Source organism: Colletes latitarsis, chromosome 4 (assembly GCF_051014445.1).
Source record: "Colletes latitarsis isolate SP2378_abdomen chromosome 4, iyColLati1, whole genome shotgun sequence".
Lineage (NCBI taxonomy): Eukaryota > Metazoa > Arthropoda > Insecta > Hymenoptera > Colletidae > Colletes > Colletes latitarsis.
The window spans coordinates 41,100,117-41,117,072 of NC_135137.1; positions in this window are offsets into that span (position 1 = coordinate 41,100,117).

The following is a 16,956-nucleotide window of genomic DNA, read 5'->3' on the forward strand; positions in this document are numbered from 1 at the left end:
AGTCTTCTTTTCTCCCTTCTGAATCGCGTCGACGGTAGCGAGTCTCTAATCTCCGTCGAGATAATCGCGTTTCCTCTGTTCTTGTTTCGATGGAGACTCGTGATTCTGACAATTTGAAAATAATTTTCTAATGGTGCTTTGCCACGGTTAACTTTCAGAGAGTCGCGGAAAACTGGTTTCGTGGAATTTTGGCCAAAATTCGGATATTCTCTGTGAAGAATCTGCTCGACAGTCGGCCAGAGCAAGGAGTTCGAGTTCGCGCGTCTCAGTGATCGAGGCCGAACTGCAGTCGGGCTAAAGTCCGATGGAACTCGACGGGTTTCCACTCGGAGGCCGAGGTTGCTAGGTTTGAATGGAGCTATCCCGCGATTGGTCGGACGGCCAGTGACGTCACTGCATTGATTGTCCCGCGCACGCCGCACCACGTGGTCCGTCCAAGATTTCTCTCTCCCTTGGTTCCCTCTATTCTTCCAGCCTCATTCTGCTCGTCGTCTCTCTTCTTTCTTCTCTCCCTTGGTTGAAAACTGCTTAGAAGAGGGTTGTTTTGCCAAGGGGATGGACGAGATTCTTACTCGAATCTGTCTCACGTCTGGCCCTCAACAGCAACCACTTACGGTCCGTCTTAAGTCTTTCTATTTTCCTTAGGGTTACTTCAAGTACGCGTCTATCTTTGAGATTCTGCGTAGAGATGCACGAAACGGTGGTTTAGCTTGCTCCACTTTCTTTTCTCGCAAACGCATCGTAGTTTCTTTCAGACTTCCTGGCGATAATATTTAAGGAACGTCGATCTGTTACGTGCGCTCCCCTTCGATCGACGACGCGCGAGTAGAAAGCGGAGGGGGATCCATCGGTGTGTTCATTTTCGTATATAGATTTACCGAGATGAAGGTCAGTGGCGTCGCCGACCTTCTTAAATATTTTCCGATCGATAATCCGTTACCTTGTAATCATCCACTTTTAACTCGTCAGCGGATAAAGATTAAGGTCACATCGATCGACCGACATCGCGATTCGATCGAGGACATTTCTCACGCGAGAATTTCCTCGTACCAGAATCCGTACACCTACTTGATACTTGCCCTGAATGCCTAATTCGACGATTCCAAAAATAACTCGTCGGAGAAGCAGCCACGGCGGCGACGACGGAACCACCTCCACCGCCGCCTCTGATGCTCTTCTCCAGCAACCTCATTCACCCAGTTTTCTCCCCTGCTGCACTGTGCAGTGACCCTTCCTGCTGCGAGAGTTTGACATATCTCCCCAGCAGAACCACTTCTGTTTAATCTCGATCGTCTGAAAAAACCCACCCCTTTCTTTCGACCATTCGGCGCCTTCGCAGCCATTGTGACTTTTGGGATAGCCTCGGGTTATAAACGATGCTCTAGTTGTTAACGTTTTGTTATAATCGGGGATTCCAAGATCGGTACGTCGTCGAATCCTTCGAGAAGGAAACCCCTTGGGAAAGTCTCGAAAATCTTCTCTCGGGTTTCAGCCTCGTCGAGTATTACACAATGGGCTACGGCATTTATTATTCATTGAATTTTTCCCGACCGTGTTAAACATCCATTTGCCTGAAGAGAAGGGGAACGAGGCTCAGCCTTGGTCGGTGAAATTTTTGTGTGTCCCGCGTCTCAGCAGATCGCGATCCCTCCTCTCATTCTGGCGAATTCGAGATGCTGGGAACACCGCGAGCGAGAAAAGGACGGAAAGATACCCAGCCAGGCAACTGGGGGTTTCAGGTCGATGCACCCCTTCGCTTGCCAACGAGGGTTCGACGCCCTGCGTCGTCCCCTGACGTCATTCGAACTCCCTCTCCCTCCTCCGACGCCTTCTGCTTCGCCGGTACCGATGAAATGCCGTGAGCTCACCAAACCAAATTTTCGTCCTTCGAAAACTGGATCCTCCGGCTCCTCTTCCTTTCGCGGCTTCAGCCCCGGAGTTGTTTTTTAGGTCAGATTTTAGGTCGCGGATCAGGGCTGATGTGATTTTTAATTGGTACCGCGTCTCGTCCCTCGCTTTCATTAGGGAGATCGTATCACCCTCGCTCTCGGGATTTTTTTCTTCCGAGGGCAAAACCAGTTTGTTGTCCGCGGTTCTTCGTTTCCTATCGATCCCAAGCGGCGATAAAATCGTCTACGCGTTTACTTTCCGATCTACGAGCCGTGGAAATTATTACAATCGAGAAAAAATGTTGACAATTTCTTTTTAAAGCATCAACGTACTGGTGTATGCTTTAAATTTAATTTATGAATATAATGGTACAGTTTGTGACTATGTTTCTTCCGTTTTAGGTTCTATTATAAACGCCTGACGGATCGCGAAGCTTAATATGTTTCCTTTTTAGCCCGAAATTCTCGCCGCAGCGAATTCAGCCTATGAATATTTCAAGAATGCATTTTTCACGTTCGAACGCACGGAATTGCGTGTCGAAATAAACGCGCGATAACAAGACGATGTATTCTGGCCTCGAAGGCCGATGAATTATTGCGACCGTTTTCCTTGATTGCGATCACAGCCTTCGTCGGGCTGGGTTGTTGGAATTGCGATCGACGGCGTTATCATGCCAATTCTGTGAAACTATACCGCAACTTGATATTCTCGTTACGGTCTGCGGCACACTATCGCCAATTTGTCGCCTGAGGATCGATAGATTACGATTTGCAAAAGGTCTTTTTTTATTTTAATGAGCCTTTTACAGTGGAATCAAAGAGGATCTGTCTCGGGTGTAAATGATTCCTCGTCGGCCGTCGTTTATTCCGGAAACATTGCGATTACCGGCGATGCGTTATCATTGAAATTTGCAATCGATGTCGCGAATTAATATTCTCGTCGGCTCAGTCGATAACCTGTCCCTGACGTAACGCCCACGCGGTGCAGTGGTGGAAATCGAGGGGGTTGGTCGAAGAGGGTGGAAACGCCGACGGGGGACGCAGGGGGCGGTCAACGAAACTGGGTCACTGGAGCTTCATTCACATTACGCGGCCATTCATGAGATTTGCCAACCGTTCGTTTGGCTTTCATACTTCCGACGGATTTCTCGACTTTTTCGAAAAACCTTCCCGCCCTTGTCCTCTGTCCCGAAGCCGTGGACGCTCCCCCGTATCCGTTATCTTTATTAATTCGCAAACCGTCGCTGGAAGTTCTATTTTCTAGGCTAAGCGAATGCATCGCGACGATGGGACCTTCGGGACGTGTACACTTTTGCCTTGCTCTTTTGCCCCGTCGCGTAGAACACGTTAATTATTTGCAACCGTTTATCGTCCACGGTTCCCCTTTCTTTCCATTCCACGTAATTCCTACGGGTCTTCCTGTTTTCGATGAATAACAAAAGTTCCTCGCGGTACGATCGCGAATAATTAAAGCAACGATCAAAAGATGCAGAGAGAAACACGATTGTGACAAACAGACTGAATTCTATCCGAGGCAACGGGAAATTATATCTGTAATCGAGAGAGCGAGAAATGCATTTCTTGCGGTAGAAATTTCGGGATCCTCGGGGTGGGTCAATGATGAACGCGCACAGGACCTCAGGGTAATCTCGGGCGATCGCGTCGATCTTATCGTGTGGATCGCGGCGATACTCGTCAGAATCGAATCCCGTTATACCGTCGAAGGAGTTCGTGCCGAGGGAGGTGCGAATAGGTTCGAACCCGATCAGGGAATTTCTCAATAAACTTTGAAAAGCGTCTTCAAGCGGCCCGGCTGGGTCCGACCGACCTAGTTTCGCCCGGGCAATGACGTCGGCTATGACGTCACGGGAACGCAAACTGGGTCGCGAGGTCGAAGCACCTCGTCGGTTTCCCGTGGATACTTGTCCCCTTGCTTGATGACGTGATTCATTGAAAAAAAGGAGTGGAATTTAATATTGTTATCCTCGTCGAAAGCAGCCAGGTACTTTTACACTCTGCCCCGTTATTGGCGCTGATATTGCGTCTCTCCTTTCCTTCTGTGCGTCGCGACGCTGAATCGCATATCAATTTCGTATTATCTTTCGTCGTGCGGCTGCCTTAAAAATTCTTGATCAGCAAAACCAGGGTTAGGTTGGCAACTGAGCGATATAAAATTATTTTTAAAGGTGTTTGTAATATCGAATCGATCCCTGCTTGGCGCTACGCCTACCTTACGAATCGTTTCACGTTTCGCCAAGTGTTCGAGACCTCCACTGGTACCACTCCCTTCAGGGTCAGGCCTCTAATACTGTTGTACCCTTCAAGATTATACTACGAGTAGTGTCGCTCCATCGAGGATCAGACTTCGAGTAGTATGGAATGCGTCGAGTCTTCAAGTAGTGTCACTCCTTCGAGGATCAGACGTCAAGTTATTTAGTTTAGTTTCCACTCATTTCGTTTAAAAATTGTACGTCACTTGAGAAGAATAAAAGCTACAAAAATGTTATTTTTCACAGAAAAACAAGATATTTTTAAAACCAGCATTTAATAAATGTTCGAGTATTACCGCTTCATACCTTCGTCGATAATTAAGTAAAATGAATATAAATTTTATATGTTCGCGTATCGCATCGGGATTGACGTAAACGTTGGCGAGTGTTTCGACATTTACTTTCTCGTTATCCTGGAAAACGTTAATTACAAAATATTTTCGAGTAATGAATTTATACGTATTGAAAACTGCGTTTAATATTGTTGGATTCGCACGAGTGGCATAAAACGGAAGCAAGGCACGTGAGGATGCTAGAAATATTTGTTTATCGATTTATTTATTTAACGGGTCGGCACCTTTCGGGTATAATGATAATTACAGTGGAATCTGCGAAATGTATTTAACGGGCGATACTGGTTGCAGATATTTAAACGAAAAATATGTGCGAAACGATTCGTGAAATTAATAAATACGCATTGTCGCGTATAAATTACGTTCAGAGGCGGATAAAAATTCTTCAAAGGCGAGATTTAGAAGTATACAATTATTAACGAAAGAGAGGACGATATTCAGGATATTATAATTACGATTGGAAGATAAAGGAGCAGTTTACTTATATACCAAGATCACGAAGAAGAAACTGGACCAGAAGTATATAATTTCCAGAGACAGAAAGCTCGACGATAAGGATCGCGCAGCTCTCTTTATCCTAAACGACGTAATTTTTTTAGCAACGCTCGTTCGGGAACGAGTTAATGCGTTTATCAGGGAAACCGGAGTGTCTAGGGTCTGAATACGACCTCGTTTAACTCACAGAAACGCGATCGTCATGGTTGTATCGATGTTTGCTCGTCAAAATTTATTGGATAACCGCATTGCGGCCATGTCGGCTAGTCGAAAGGCGGTTTGAAATTTTCCCTTAGCGGCGTTCTCGTTTACTCAAAACGTTCCAGTTCCGAAGAAACTGTGGCTAATAGAAAGCGATACAAGTTTCGAGTAACTTTCCAAAACGAAGAGGAAGAAACCATTTCCCCGTTGAAAGTTCCTACGTACATTGGGCGAGCGACGATCATCTAGATCGCAGAGTCTCGTTAGTTGCGAAATTTCATTCGTTTAGTATGAAATATGCAATGAAAACATTTACGAACACTTAACATATTGCGAATCGATTGGGAAGAGCTCCATCTACGCGCCATATTGCATTGTGTGCATACAAATATACACGATGAGCACGTTTATATTAGATTAGAGTCCATTTACAAAGAATGTACATATTTAAAATCACTTTAAACATTATAATTAATATCTGTATATTAAGTAGGTAGCTAGAGCAGCAATATCTAGTATGCTATGAAAGAAAGCTAGTGACCACCTGTTAGTTCGCCTACGAGTATTGTTTTGGCCTAACATTCGGTGCTTTATGTAAACGCAAGGATGAATCATTTAACTTCCCGTAAGAATTACCGATTTAATGTTTGTCAAAAGTTCCACGATTCCAACATAAATTGTATCGTTTTGTTCCGCAGTTTGGGGTAGGAGCTCGAGTCTGGATCTCCGTGGCGTATCGTTTAGAGTCCAGCGTCGGGGAGAAAGAAGGAAGAAGGCAGGATATAGGCAGGAATGGAGGAAGAAAAAGGGTGAGTCGACTCGGCGAGATTCGAGGGAGGTAGGGCACGACGACGGGGACGGTGGTTCAGCAGGCGACAGTGCTTGGAGAAGGAGGAAGCAGAGGTAAAAGCGGCGTGCAGAAGAGGGGTGGTAGGTCGGTGATGGCTATTTTTGGAATGTAGGTCACCCATAAACCCCGGCTTGTCCCGTGACGTCACGGGATCGTCGTCGTGGCAACAGGGACGCCGGGTTAATCACCCTTGGTTCAGAGCTGCCCCACCACTATCTCGCGCCCATTGCCTCCCCGCGACCAGTCAATCCACCCCTCGCGAGCCATTCCTGTATCGTGGAAGATATTTTTAATAACCTTCACATTAGTCGGTCTTTAATCAGAGCCGCGAAAGGCGAAAATAGGGTAGAAACTTGAACCGATTTACCGAGCCATTTTTATCACTCGTTATATTTATCTAATCTAAAATGCAAAAATATTGCACATAGGTGCAAATCAAAATTCAGAAACTACGCCCAGATAACAGAGTTTTATTAAAAACGAGTGCCTTAAGACTTTTGAGTGACAGTGTACGTTTCAGATTGATACTCGTGTAACAAACCATTCTAAGGAACATCTTCGAACGATTAATTACGTTCACAATTGATCGGAAATCAATGAAGCGACGGTGACACTGTACAATCAATCTAAACATCAATTAAAAATTTGCCTAGCTCTGATCTCGACTGACTGGCGCAGATGCATTAATTTTAACGCATGAATTAGTACATTCTTCTCGCGAAATTTCAGTACAACACTTTTAGGTAATTTTCCTGTTTTAGCAAAGACAACAAAGACCAGCGGAAACTCAATTATGTACGCACACATGCATGAACTTTGAATTCCTTTCATGCGTGTATCGTACTCCCAATATTAGAACCGAAATGTTGTATCGGTCAACTCTTCGTCGTTATCAGATCATCGGTTTCCGATCATATTTCTATTTTCTACGGTCACGAAAATTTCTCTAAAAAATTCGTTCGCGTACTTTGCGAACTAAACGTAAATGGCATCGTAGATTTAAAACTTAGATGGTCACGGGAAAATGTTATTTCTTTTAAATGACACACGATTTCGGAAACTTTTTATAAGTTAGAAATCGTATATCATTACTTTTTGATCTATTCGATAGTTTCTTCACAGACCAGGTATACGAATAGATTTCACCCAATGTATTTTTTCGGCCCATTTTTCTGGGGCTTTAGGGCCCCATTACCATTTTTGTGTCACTCGCAGCGTTACCAACAGATTTAGAAATAAATTACATAAATTTTAGTATTTTTTAAAGGAATGAAAGCTGTGCGGTCCAGAATTGAACATCAATCGATTAATTTCCTGGGAGTAACCAATCGATTATGATTATTTAAAGATTGCAAGATTATTTGCACTTTCGTTCGAGAGGGTGCCACCTTCCGATAGGTTGAACTCGGCCTTGCGGAGGTCCATGTACCACGAGGAACTAGAAAAATTGACTTCTGAGTGATGTTCACGATGCGAGAGAAATCTGTCTTTTTGCCTGTAAAAAGCGATTTCGCGATGGTAATGCTATTAATCATTGGTTCGTGCGATACGAAATCTTGACAAATATTAAAATAATTTTTTACTAGAATATCAATCGCTGCATGTGAACTCCATACAGAGTACCTACTCGACGATGGTGTGAATTAAACAGCTATAAATAAAACTTAGCATTGTTTAACATTCCCACGCAATAGTTTAAACAATTCTTAACAATATGTGGTATGTGAATAATGAAAGGGCCCATCAGTATGCGTAAATAATAATTTTTCGTGAAATAATTTCTCCATCGGACGCGTAAAGATGGCTGACGCACGCTGTGCTCTCCCCACTCCTCCGCCACTACATTAAAGGCTCATGCGGAGGCTTACGTGTCTCACTCTCGCGGGGGGGTCCAAGGGTGGCGGAACTCCTGGCTTGGTGGGTATCCCGGGATCATCCTAGGCTGACCAGTGGTGACCAGGAGGGACCAGGGGGACCAGGACTGACCAGGACTGACCAGGACTGACCTGGACTGACCAGGGCTGACCAGTGGTGACCAGCTGACCAGTGGTGAGCATACGATGACCGATACTGATCAGTTGTTGACCAGTGGTGAGTCTTGTTTAAATATCCCCTCTCTCTCTTATTTTTCTGATTTGAAGCTTGCTCGTTTATTTTTGACTACCGTTTGATGAAAAATTGGGTTTGTTGAATTTATCGGTTTTCGTTTCGTTCCTATGAATATTTCCACCATTTCAACGTACAATGAGATATTCTATTAACTGGTTCTTCTATTATTTCGGCAATTGTTGCGTTACGTTGACCATATAGGACTCTGAAAGAAAATGATTCTCTATGGGGTATTTCCTTCGATCGTTTACTGTTTCTGTTTCCAATTCTTTCCTGAACTCGTATCTGTCTTGGTCGATTACTCTGAATTTTTATTTCGATTTTGTTTGCGAAGTTGCTTTGTCGATTTCACTACTTGTGGTATTAGTTGAATCTGATTTGGTAAGATGTTTCTCATTTCGTAGAATATTTTTACTGGTCAGCTAAGTTCATCAGCATCGTCTATCAATTAATCTGAATTCTTATTTTGACTTTATCTGTGAAATTGTTCTGTCGTTTTGACCGAGTGTATTTAATATATTTCGACTGACATTGTTTAATTTATTAATATTTTGTGTATTCTGTGTAGGAATTTTTCAGAATTTCTTAGCTTGTTCGATACATTAGTCGAACAAATTCTCCACTTGTCGAATCACAGATGGATTGGATAGGGTTTATTAAATTTTCTTTAATATGATACTAACACAAGTAGCAGTTTTTGTTTCAGGTCAGATCTATTACAGATCGATTCCAAGGACATCGAGGGAAGACGCCACAACCGCCGAGGGATTCATCCGCCGAGGGAGTCATCCGCCGAGGGACATTTAATTCCAAGTAAATTAGATTTAAGCTTCGTCGCGAATCTTAAAATTAACGTCGAAGATTTCTTTATATCATATCTGCGCGCTGTACCAAGCAATTATTCAATAAGTAGCTTCTCGTTCTCTCGTTCCCTCGTTCCTAGCTTCGGTCACCGCTGTTTCATCGATTGAAACATGTGATCGGCCGTGTATCTGGTCCGAAAGATCTAATCGCCTTCCCTTGGTAAGCTTGATTGAGGGAAAACGGCACTTCGCTGGAAGGTGTGGAGTTTCCGTATTCTGCGGAAACGCATACCTTCCAGCGGAAGTCGACTCTGTCTCAGGTACTCTCTCTTTGTCAGACAGCCTAAGTCGGGTCCTTCGGGCTCCCGGCGGGTTGCGTTGGAGAAATGGAGACCTCGATTCGGAGTTGCAGTTCTCTGTTTTCTTGTTGAGATCGAGTTAGCAAGGGCAGTAGGTTCGATCCTCGGATCCGCTGCACGGTTCAGCATCGCGTCGCGTCGAGTCGCGTATCCCACGATTTAGCTTCATCCCTCTTTTTAACCACATAATTGCTTGGTACAACTAAGTCAAGGAACTTTGTTTCCTTCTATCGTCCGAATTTTAGCTTCAACTTGACTAGGCTTGAGCTTCGACGTTAATTTTAAGTCCCTACTGTATGCGTCTCCCAATATTGCCAAGTAATTATTTAACAAGTAGCTTCTCTCGACTCGTTATCTCGTTTCTTGCTTCGGTCACCACTGTTTCGTCGAACGAAACATGTGATCGGCCGTCCAGTTTGTCCGAAAGATCTAGTCGCCTGCCAATGATAGATCGATTTCTAGAAATAGAAATCAATCTATCAAGGGTAGTGTCGATTCGATCCGAAGATCTGCTGCACGGTTCAGCATCGCGTCGCGTCGCGTCTCCAACAATTTAGCTTCATCCCTTTTTAAACAAAATAATTACTTGGTATTTAGTCTTAAGCCCCTAGTGTAGCCGCGTGTCCTGCCAAGTAATTATGTAACAAGTAGCTTCTCTTTCACTCGTCCCTCGTCCCCTCCGATCACCACTGCTTCCATGTAGAAAGCATGTGATCGGCCGATTAGCTGGTCCAAAGGGTCAGTTGCCGTCCTCTAGTGAGACGATCCAAGGGAAAGGGTATTTCGGCCGCAGAGGGGATCAGGGACTGTTCCTGTCTACGGTAGCCCCGACTCAGGATCCCTCTCTCTGTCAGACATCCCGAGTTGGGTCCATTTGGCTCCCAACAGGATGCTTGGGGGAAATGGGGAACCCGTGTTGGGTGCGTCGATTCCCTTCCCCTTCGATCGGACTTGCCAAGAGGCAACGAGCTGACCCTTTTGACCTCGCTATTCGGTTCGCGTCTCTCGTTCCTTGCACTATTGCATGGTGCATCGCGTCGTATCGCGTCGCGTCTCCTACGATTTAACTTCATCCCTTTTAAACAAAATAATTACTTGGCACGACTAATCTAGTTTCTAAGGATGTAAAAGGGAGATCGATGGAACTTGGATTCCATCTATGTCCCTTCGGGTCTCCACTCGCAGCAACCTCCACGTGGTGAGACCTGGTAATCGGCGTTACCCACGATAAAAAAGCTTTTTTATCGTGGGTAACGCCGAGCTAATGGCTGCGAATTTAGAATTGTTTCTTGATATAATAAAAGAATTTAGATTTATAGTTAGACAGGTGTTTGGTTAGCCATTATGTTAGCCAGGTTATATTTATTTGAAGGCAAATTCTTTTGAAAACTCTTTCAACTCTCTTCGTTGGTTGTGCATCTTTCATTAGTTGTACTTTCGTTTGTTTCTTCTTCGACCAATGATCGTTGGTCACGGATCTTTATTAATGGATATCAGAGAAACAATTAATTATTTTCTCTCTATTTGTCTCTGAAAAATAACATATCGATGTATTATACTGTTCATGAGTAATTAAATCGATCGAAATATCTACTTAATAACGTGTAAATATATTAATGTTTGATCAAGAAATTAATCAATGCTTTTCATGTAAATTTTGTAGTTATGTATAGAATACATAAAAACATTAATATTCACAATGTTTGACTAAATGACTGTTCCAACCTATTACTCGTCGGTACCTATGTCTTGTGTATTCTAAAATATTTCTTAAAAGTAATTTTATTCATACCATTGTTAGCATTCGTAAGCCAGAGTCAGTGATTCGAGACACGTGTGCTTTGGAAACTCGATCGGTCCCTGTTAATATCTTTGGTCGCCGGCCTCTCGACTTCACCTTGGAGCTGGACATATGATTCCTTGGCGCGTGGCACGGGAAACTGTGTTTTTTACACGTCTACACGATGCATTCTCTGTGTCGTTCATCCGTGTGTCACGAAAAAATTATTGCTGCTGACATCTGCCTGCACAACAGATTACCTAATGGTATCGTCACAGAATCACGATAGGCTTTTATGTAGATCTAGTGAAAATTGAGACAAATAACTTTAGAAAATATACTATACACAAAAGGAACATTTATATAAGAAACTGATTGAAATTGAAAACTAATATTAACACATTATATGTTTCTATGATTAGAATTAATATATTTGAATCGATCTAGTAACTTGTGCATCCAATAACAGGTCGATATTCAATGTTCAAGCAGAGCCAATGAGCGGCTTGCATTCTGACGTCACAAGAATATAACGTCAGTTAAGTAATTAATTGTTTGTTTGGTATCTTTTTGTATTTATTTTATTTATTTTACATATCTACTTCATTTCTTTTCAGTTATTTGAAATATAAAGTGTAACTTTTCCTTCGAAGTATACATCAAGAATCGAGACGGGATACGTGACTCCCTCACCCCACCCCCCACTCCTCGCGCGGTAGCACGTCCGATCCTGTTCGTCATTCTTCGTCTGGAAAGTGAAGTGATAAGTGCGTTGACAGTTTTGCGACTAATTAGGTATGTAATTTTTAATTATTGTCATCTGAATATCCCGAATCGTTCGTAGTACTCTCCATTACTCTTTGTCGATGCTTTCATGTAATATTAACACGTATTTACTAGAAATTCTGCCGGAATCGCGAAAAATGTCGAGTCAGTTTCGTGCATTTTCTTACATGTCTAATCGACATCAATTATGATATTTGCAAACGCAATTATCAATTCATAGACCATATTTCGGGTTCAGTCGATCTTTAATTAAGGTGTGGATGCATTTATTTCAACGCATCGGATCGTAATTTTTGTTTTATTTCTGTTACAGACTTCGCTGCAATTCGGCTGGAAGGGACGCTACCGGCATGCAATGGATGGACGCCATTGATGCTTGGAAATCACAAATCGAGGGAATACGAAACTCAATATTGGTAAACTCAACTTCATGGTAACAAGTGAGTATGTACCTATATATGTTTATCAATTTTTGTGTTTTTATCGATGAAATTTAATACTAAATCGATAGATAGACAGATCTATGTGTTTATTAAATTATTTTTTATTTCTAATCCCAAATTTTCATTTTTTCTTCTAGAAATTTTGATGACCGCGCGCAATGCGGTCAGTAAATTCAGTGCTTGCGTCGTTTAGAGTTTCTTTGTTTTTCGAAGCACAGTGGCTTCTAATAAATTATCGTTTCGATTTTAGGGACACGCGAAGTTCGAGTCAGTGTATATTCTCGCTCTCGTGAATTTTAGTCAGAGCACCGGGGCTCTCTTTGCTTCATGAATCGCGATAGTAGAGTCAGTGCATCATTGAAGGGGAATATTTGGCGATGCCCACGAGCAAAAAATGTAAGTATTTTCGTACTTTGTTCCGAGTACGTTTAGAAAAAAATTGCTACATTAGATTTTCAATATTAGCAGACATTTTTTTTATTAAAATTAAAATCTCTACAATTTAAGAAATAGGGTGTTATATTTGTTGTTTCTTTTTACAGGATCCTAACATTCCATCAACATACCTACTTACGGATCCAAGAATCTCTTGCTGCTGACTATGTTGCTGATTTTGGTGATGACTCCTACAAGCCAACATCGTCGTGCGGGTGCTTGCATTCTACAATTGGTGAGTTGCATGCCAATTTTTATTCCTCTGGTCCCCAATCACGTCGTAGGACGAAAGGTCCGTATCGACGCGGGTGACCAGTTGTATACGTGCAATCTTTGACAAATACAGTGACCACATATTTTTTTTTAGTGTAGGCTAGGGTTTTCTTGTGCTCCGCGATTTCTAATTAGACAAATTAATGCTCCATAGTAGGACAAATTATTTTACTAAATTACTTACATTATATAATTTTGAATCTTGACTGTTTTTTATATTGTTCACATGTCTCACATTTAAATTTAATTTGATGATTTTGTACAGAAGATACCAAAGATCTTCTTTACGTATTATAAAATATAATGTTTTGAATTCATGCACAAGAAAACATTTCGCGACAGGTCAATTCTATTAGTCAAGCGATATTTGCTATTTGTATCTTTAAAAAATGCGCTTTGACCACAGAATTGTCCTAGGGTTGAATATTTTAATCAAATTGCTTCAGTAACTTATTTTAAATTTTCAAAGTAAATTATTTTATTATAGAGTTTTAATTAAAGTCTTTCTTCTTAAATAATTTAATATTATTCAAAGAAATTTCCATTATTAATAATATTTTTCATTATGAATGTGTATTAAACTTGTGCTCTTCATTTATGACAAATGGAAAATCCAGTATATAAATAAATACTATTTTGTTATCCGCTAGCATTTATCATAATCATTTTTTCTAGTTGAGGATTTTCAGGGTACTTTTCCGTGTTCGTTGCCTAAACTCACCCAAGTGCCCAGGTGCTACTCGCGTGGGCGAAGGCAATGGGCACGATGACTTAGATTTATAATAATAATTTATATCTGTGCGGCTGACAATGCTAATGTATCGTGCGCGACGTACTTTCTACATGTATGTATGTGTGGTTAGGCTGTGGAGGTGCGTCGTTTCAAAAGTTCATTATTTTGTAGTTCAGAATATTGTAACACTAGAAATTTACCATTTATTTGGCAATAGCAGATATTGCATACACAACAGTAATATTATAGAATGCTTAATAGATTAACTTCTCAATTTTACATATATTATATTTTATTAAAGACTATATCACATACATTAAAATGTTCTATGCAAATGCTTATGTATATATAGAATAAAAATACGCAATGAACAGTAGCGTTTGTCAGCCGATTTCAGGACATGGTACGTACCTTAGAGTGTGAATGTTGCGTGAGACGTTCGGGTGTCGGAGGAACCCCGGGGAATCCTCTCTAGTGTAGGCTTTTGCGCCCGGACATTATGCGTGAGAACCGTGGAGTGGTTGTTTGCGAGAATGAGTTTTGGAATTTTTTAAATATAGCGTTAGGTAGGTAGGTAACTTAACTTTCTGGTATGTGTGTTAGTTATAAGTAGGTAGGGTCAGGATAGAGCTGTTACAGATTTTATTTCTGTGGCAGACCTATTTCTGTAGTTCGATTTGGAGAGTCGAAACGTTAGCCGATCCAAACGGATTGCACCGTTTGTTTCAGTTTTAGTTTCGATTCTTGGAATCGCGCGGCTTTACAGTCGCTCTCCGCGGTCGCGTTCGTTCGCGGAAGGTTTCCCGAAACGCTCGTCCCGCTCGAGTTTCTCCACACCTGTTCTGATAACGATTCCTAGAATCGTCGAAGGACTGTACGTTGCACAGAATCTCGAGCCTAGTATTAAGTTTCAGGCTTTGGCAGGACCGCCGAAGAGAGAAAAGGCTCTGCGGAGTCGAAGAGGCCCTGACAAACTGTCTCAAGAGTGGGCTACAACAAATGGCTCTTCATCTTCATCTTCGGATGAGGATGGAAAGTCATTCTCTGTTGCTACTTTGTCACTGTATTTGTCTGTAGTCGTAGTAGTTAGTTGTACTTTTTCAGATGGTACTTATATTGCAACAATCAGTATTTTGGGGTAAATCGCGGTTTGCATTAGTGTTAACTTTAGAGTTGCGAATAATGAAAATTTTCGCGTTTGCTTTTTCAGTACAGAGTTACGTATAAATATTAATCTCGAATTGCAGTAGCGTCACGAAATACGAGTATTAATCGCGTTGCAAGTTGCAAGTAATATGAATTTGATCGCAGTTGTCTTTAGTGTTGCGATTATTTTATCGCGTTTGATATTCTGGATAGGGTCCAGGAATCAGCTGTGAATATCCGCAGCCTGAGTCTTCTTTTACTCCGTTGGGAAACAAAAGAATTCTCGTAATTTCATTTCCTGCCATAAGAAGCGCTATGGTCGCTTTTTCTAGGCTGTTGGTAATGTCGCGTGCGGCACTGAAATGATAATGGGGTTCTAGAGCTCCAGAAAAATAGGCCGAAAAAATACATTGGGTGAAAGGTCTATTCGTATATCTCGTCTGTGGTTTCTTCACGTGATTATGTGATCGGCAGCGAATAAATTAACAATCTTTCTTCGCAAATAGCTTCTGTCATCTCTCGTTGTTGCATCGCCACTGAAACTCAAATAGTACTCCGAAGGTATACCTCGTCTGTGATTTTAGCGGCCTCTTCTCATGGATGGCGGTCAGTTGAGAAACTATTCACTGAATTAGTATTGATGGGCAGAAAATTATTTTCGATTCCGGGGATCAATTGCAATCATTTTTGGTGAATAGACATACCCTCGAAATCTTGCGCATTTTCGAGAAAAAAATTCAGTACGGTCGGAACTTCAAACGTTAATAACTGTTTAACAAAGCCTTCATCAACAAATTGGTATTCTTGATTTTCGTCTTATTTTGGCCTCTAGAATCCCCCATTAAAATTTTTCCCAGGGGTGGCCGAACACCCTGTATACGTATGTCTAATAAAACAGGATCGTTCTACTTGACCGACCGTTTTCTACTTTATCCGCGTGACTGTGACATCGACGAGTATCTTGATCCACGCGTTGCTGCGACGGTACATCGTGCTGCGATTTTCTCACATATCGATTATTTTTTATAGCATTCGAAATGTTCTCTCTTTCGATATTTCAGTCGAAACTGAAAGAAGGCAGGGAAATTATAAAATTTCAAAGAATAGTAGGTAGAAACAGTGTTAATCCTTTGTCGAGTTCTTGAACATTTTGACACGAATTTAATGCAATAGAATCCTTTGTCTGGTCATTGATAATGATAGAATCCGATCCTCCGCGCGCTCCATTACAAAGGCTTTCATCAACGGTTTCAAATTTGTTATACGATCGCTGCACTGAATCGCTGTGCTTATTAGAAGTGCCTTCATCAAATTCAGTATTAACTTTTTGTACAGGAGCTCTTGCGTTGTGATCACTGTTCTAGTCGTATAAAAAGGCACGCGAAAATTACGCTAATTCGTACTGAATAAAAGCCCAAAAGAGGCGCATTTACGTGCACGACGATTTAGAAAATTGATGGAACTAAAGAGTAACTACCAATATGGGAGCAAAGGTATCGGGACTCGGAAATAAAAAGATGTTTTTTAGTAGCTTGAGACGAAAGACTCTTTATTTGGAATTACAGTGTTTCGAATTTAACTTGTAGGGCCAGAGATCTCGTCGAAATTCGGTGAAAATATTACATATCGAGTGGAATCGTAAGTGTTACGTTGAGCCGGCGATGTTTCCGTCAGCGTTACCACGTTTAGTGCCAAACAGCTGCCGCACACGAAATCCAGAACGATACGTTAATAATATCTTCGTTCTGCCTCGACGCTCTTCGGGATACTCCTACGATCTCTGTGACTTCTAAATTCCGATTGCACACATTATTCGAACTGTCACGCAGCCAAGTAATTGACGATCCTCGTTGAATCAGAACCAGGTGGGAGAAGCCACATGCAGACGCACATTTTCCTTTCTCTATGAACGAATAGTAGGTGTGCATCTTCCTAAGTAGCAAAATAACTGGTTATTACTTTTTAAAAAGGACCCTGTACACTCCTTTGCATTGGGGCTTCCCACATATGTCGATGCTCTGAAGTTGCACA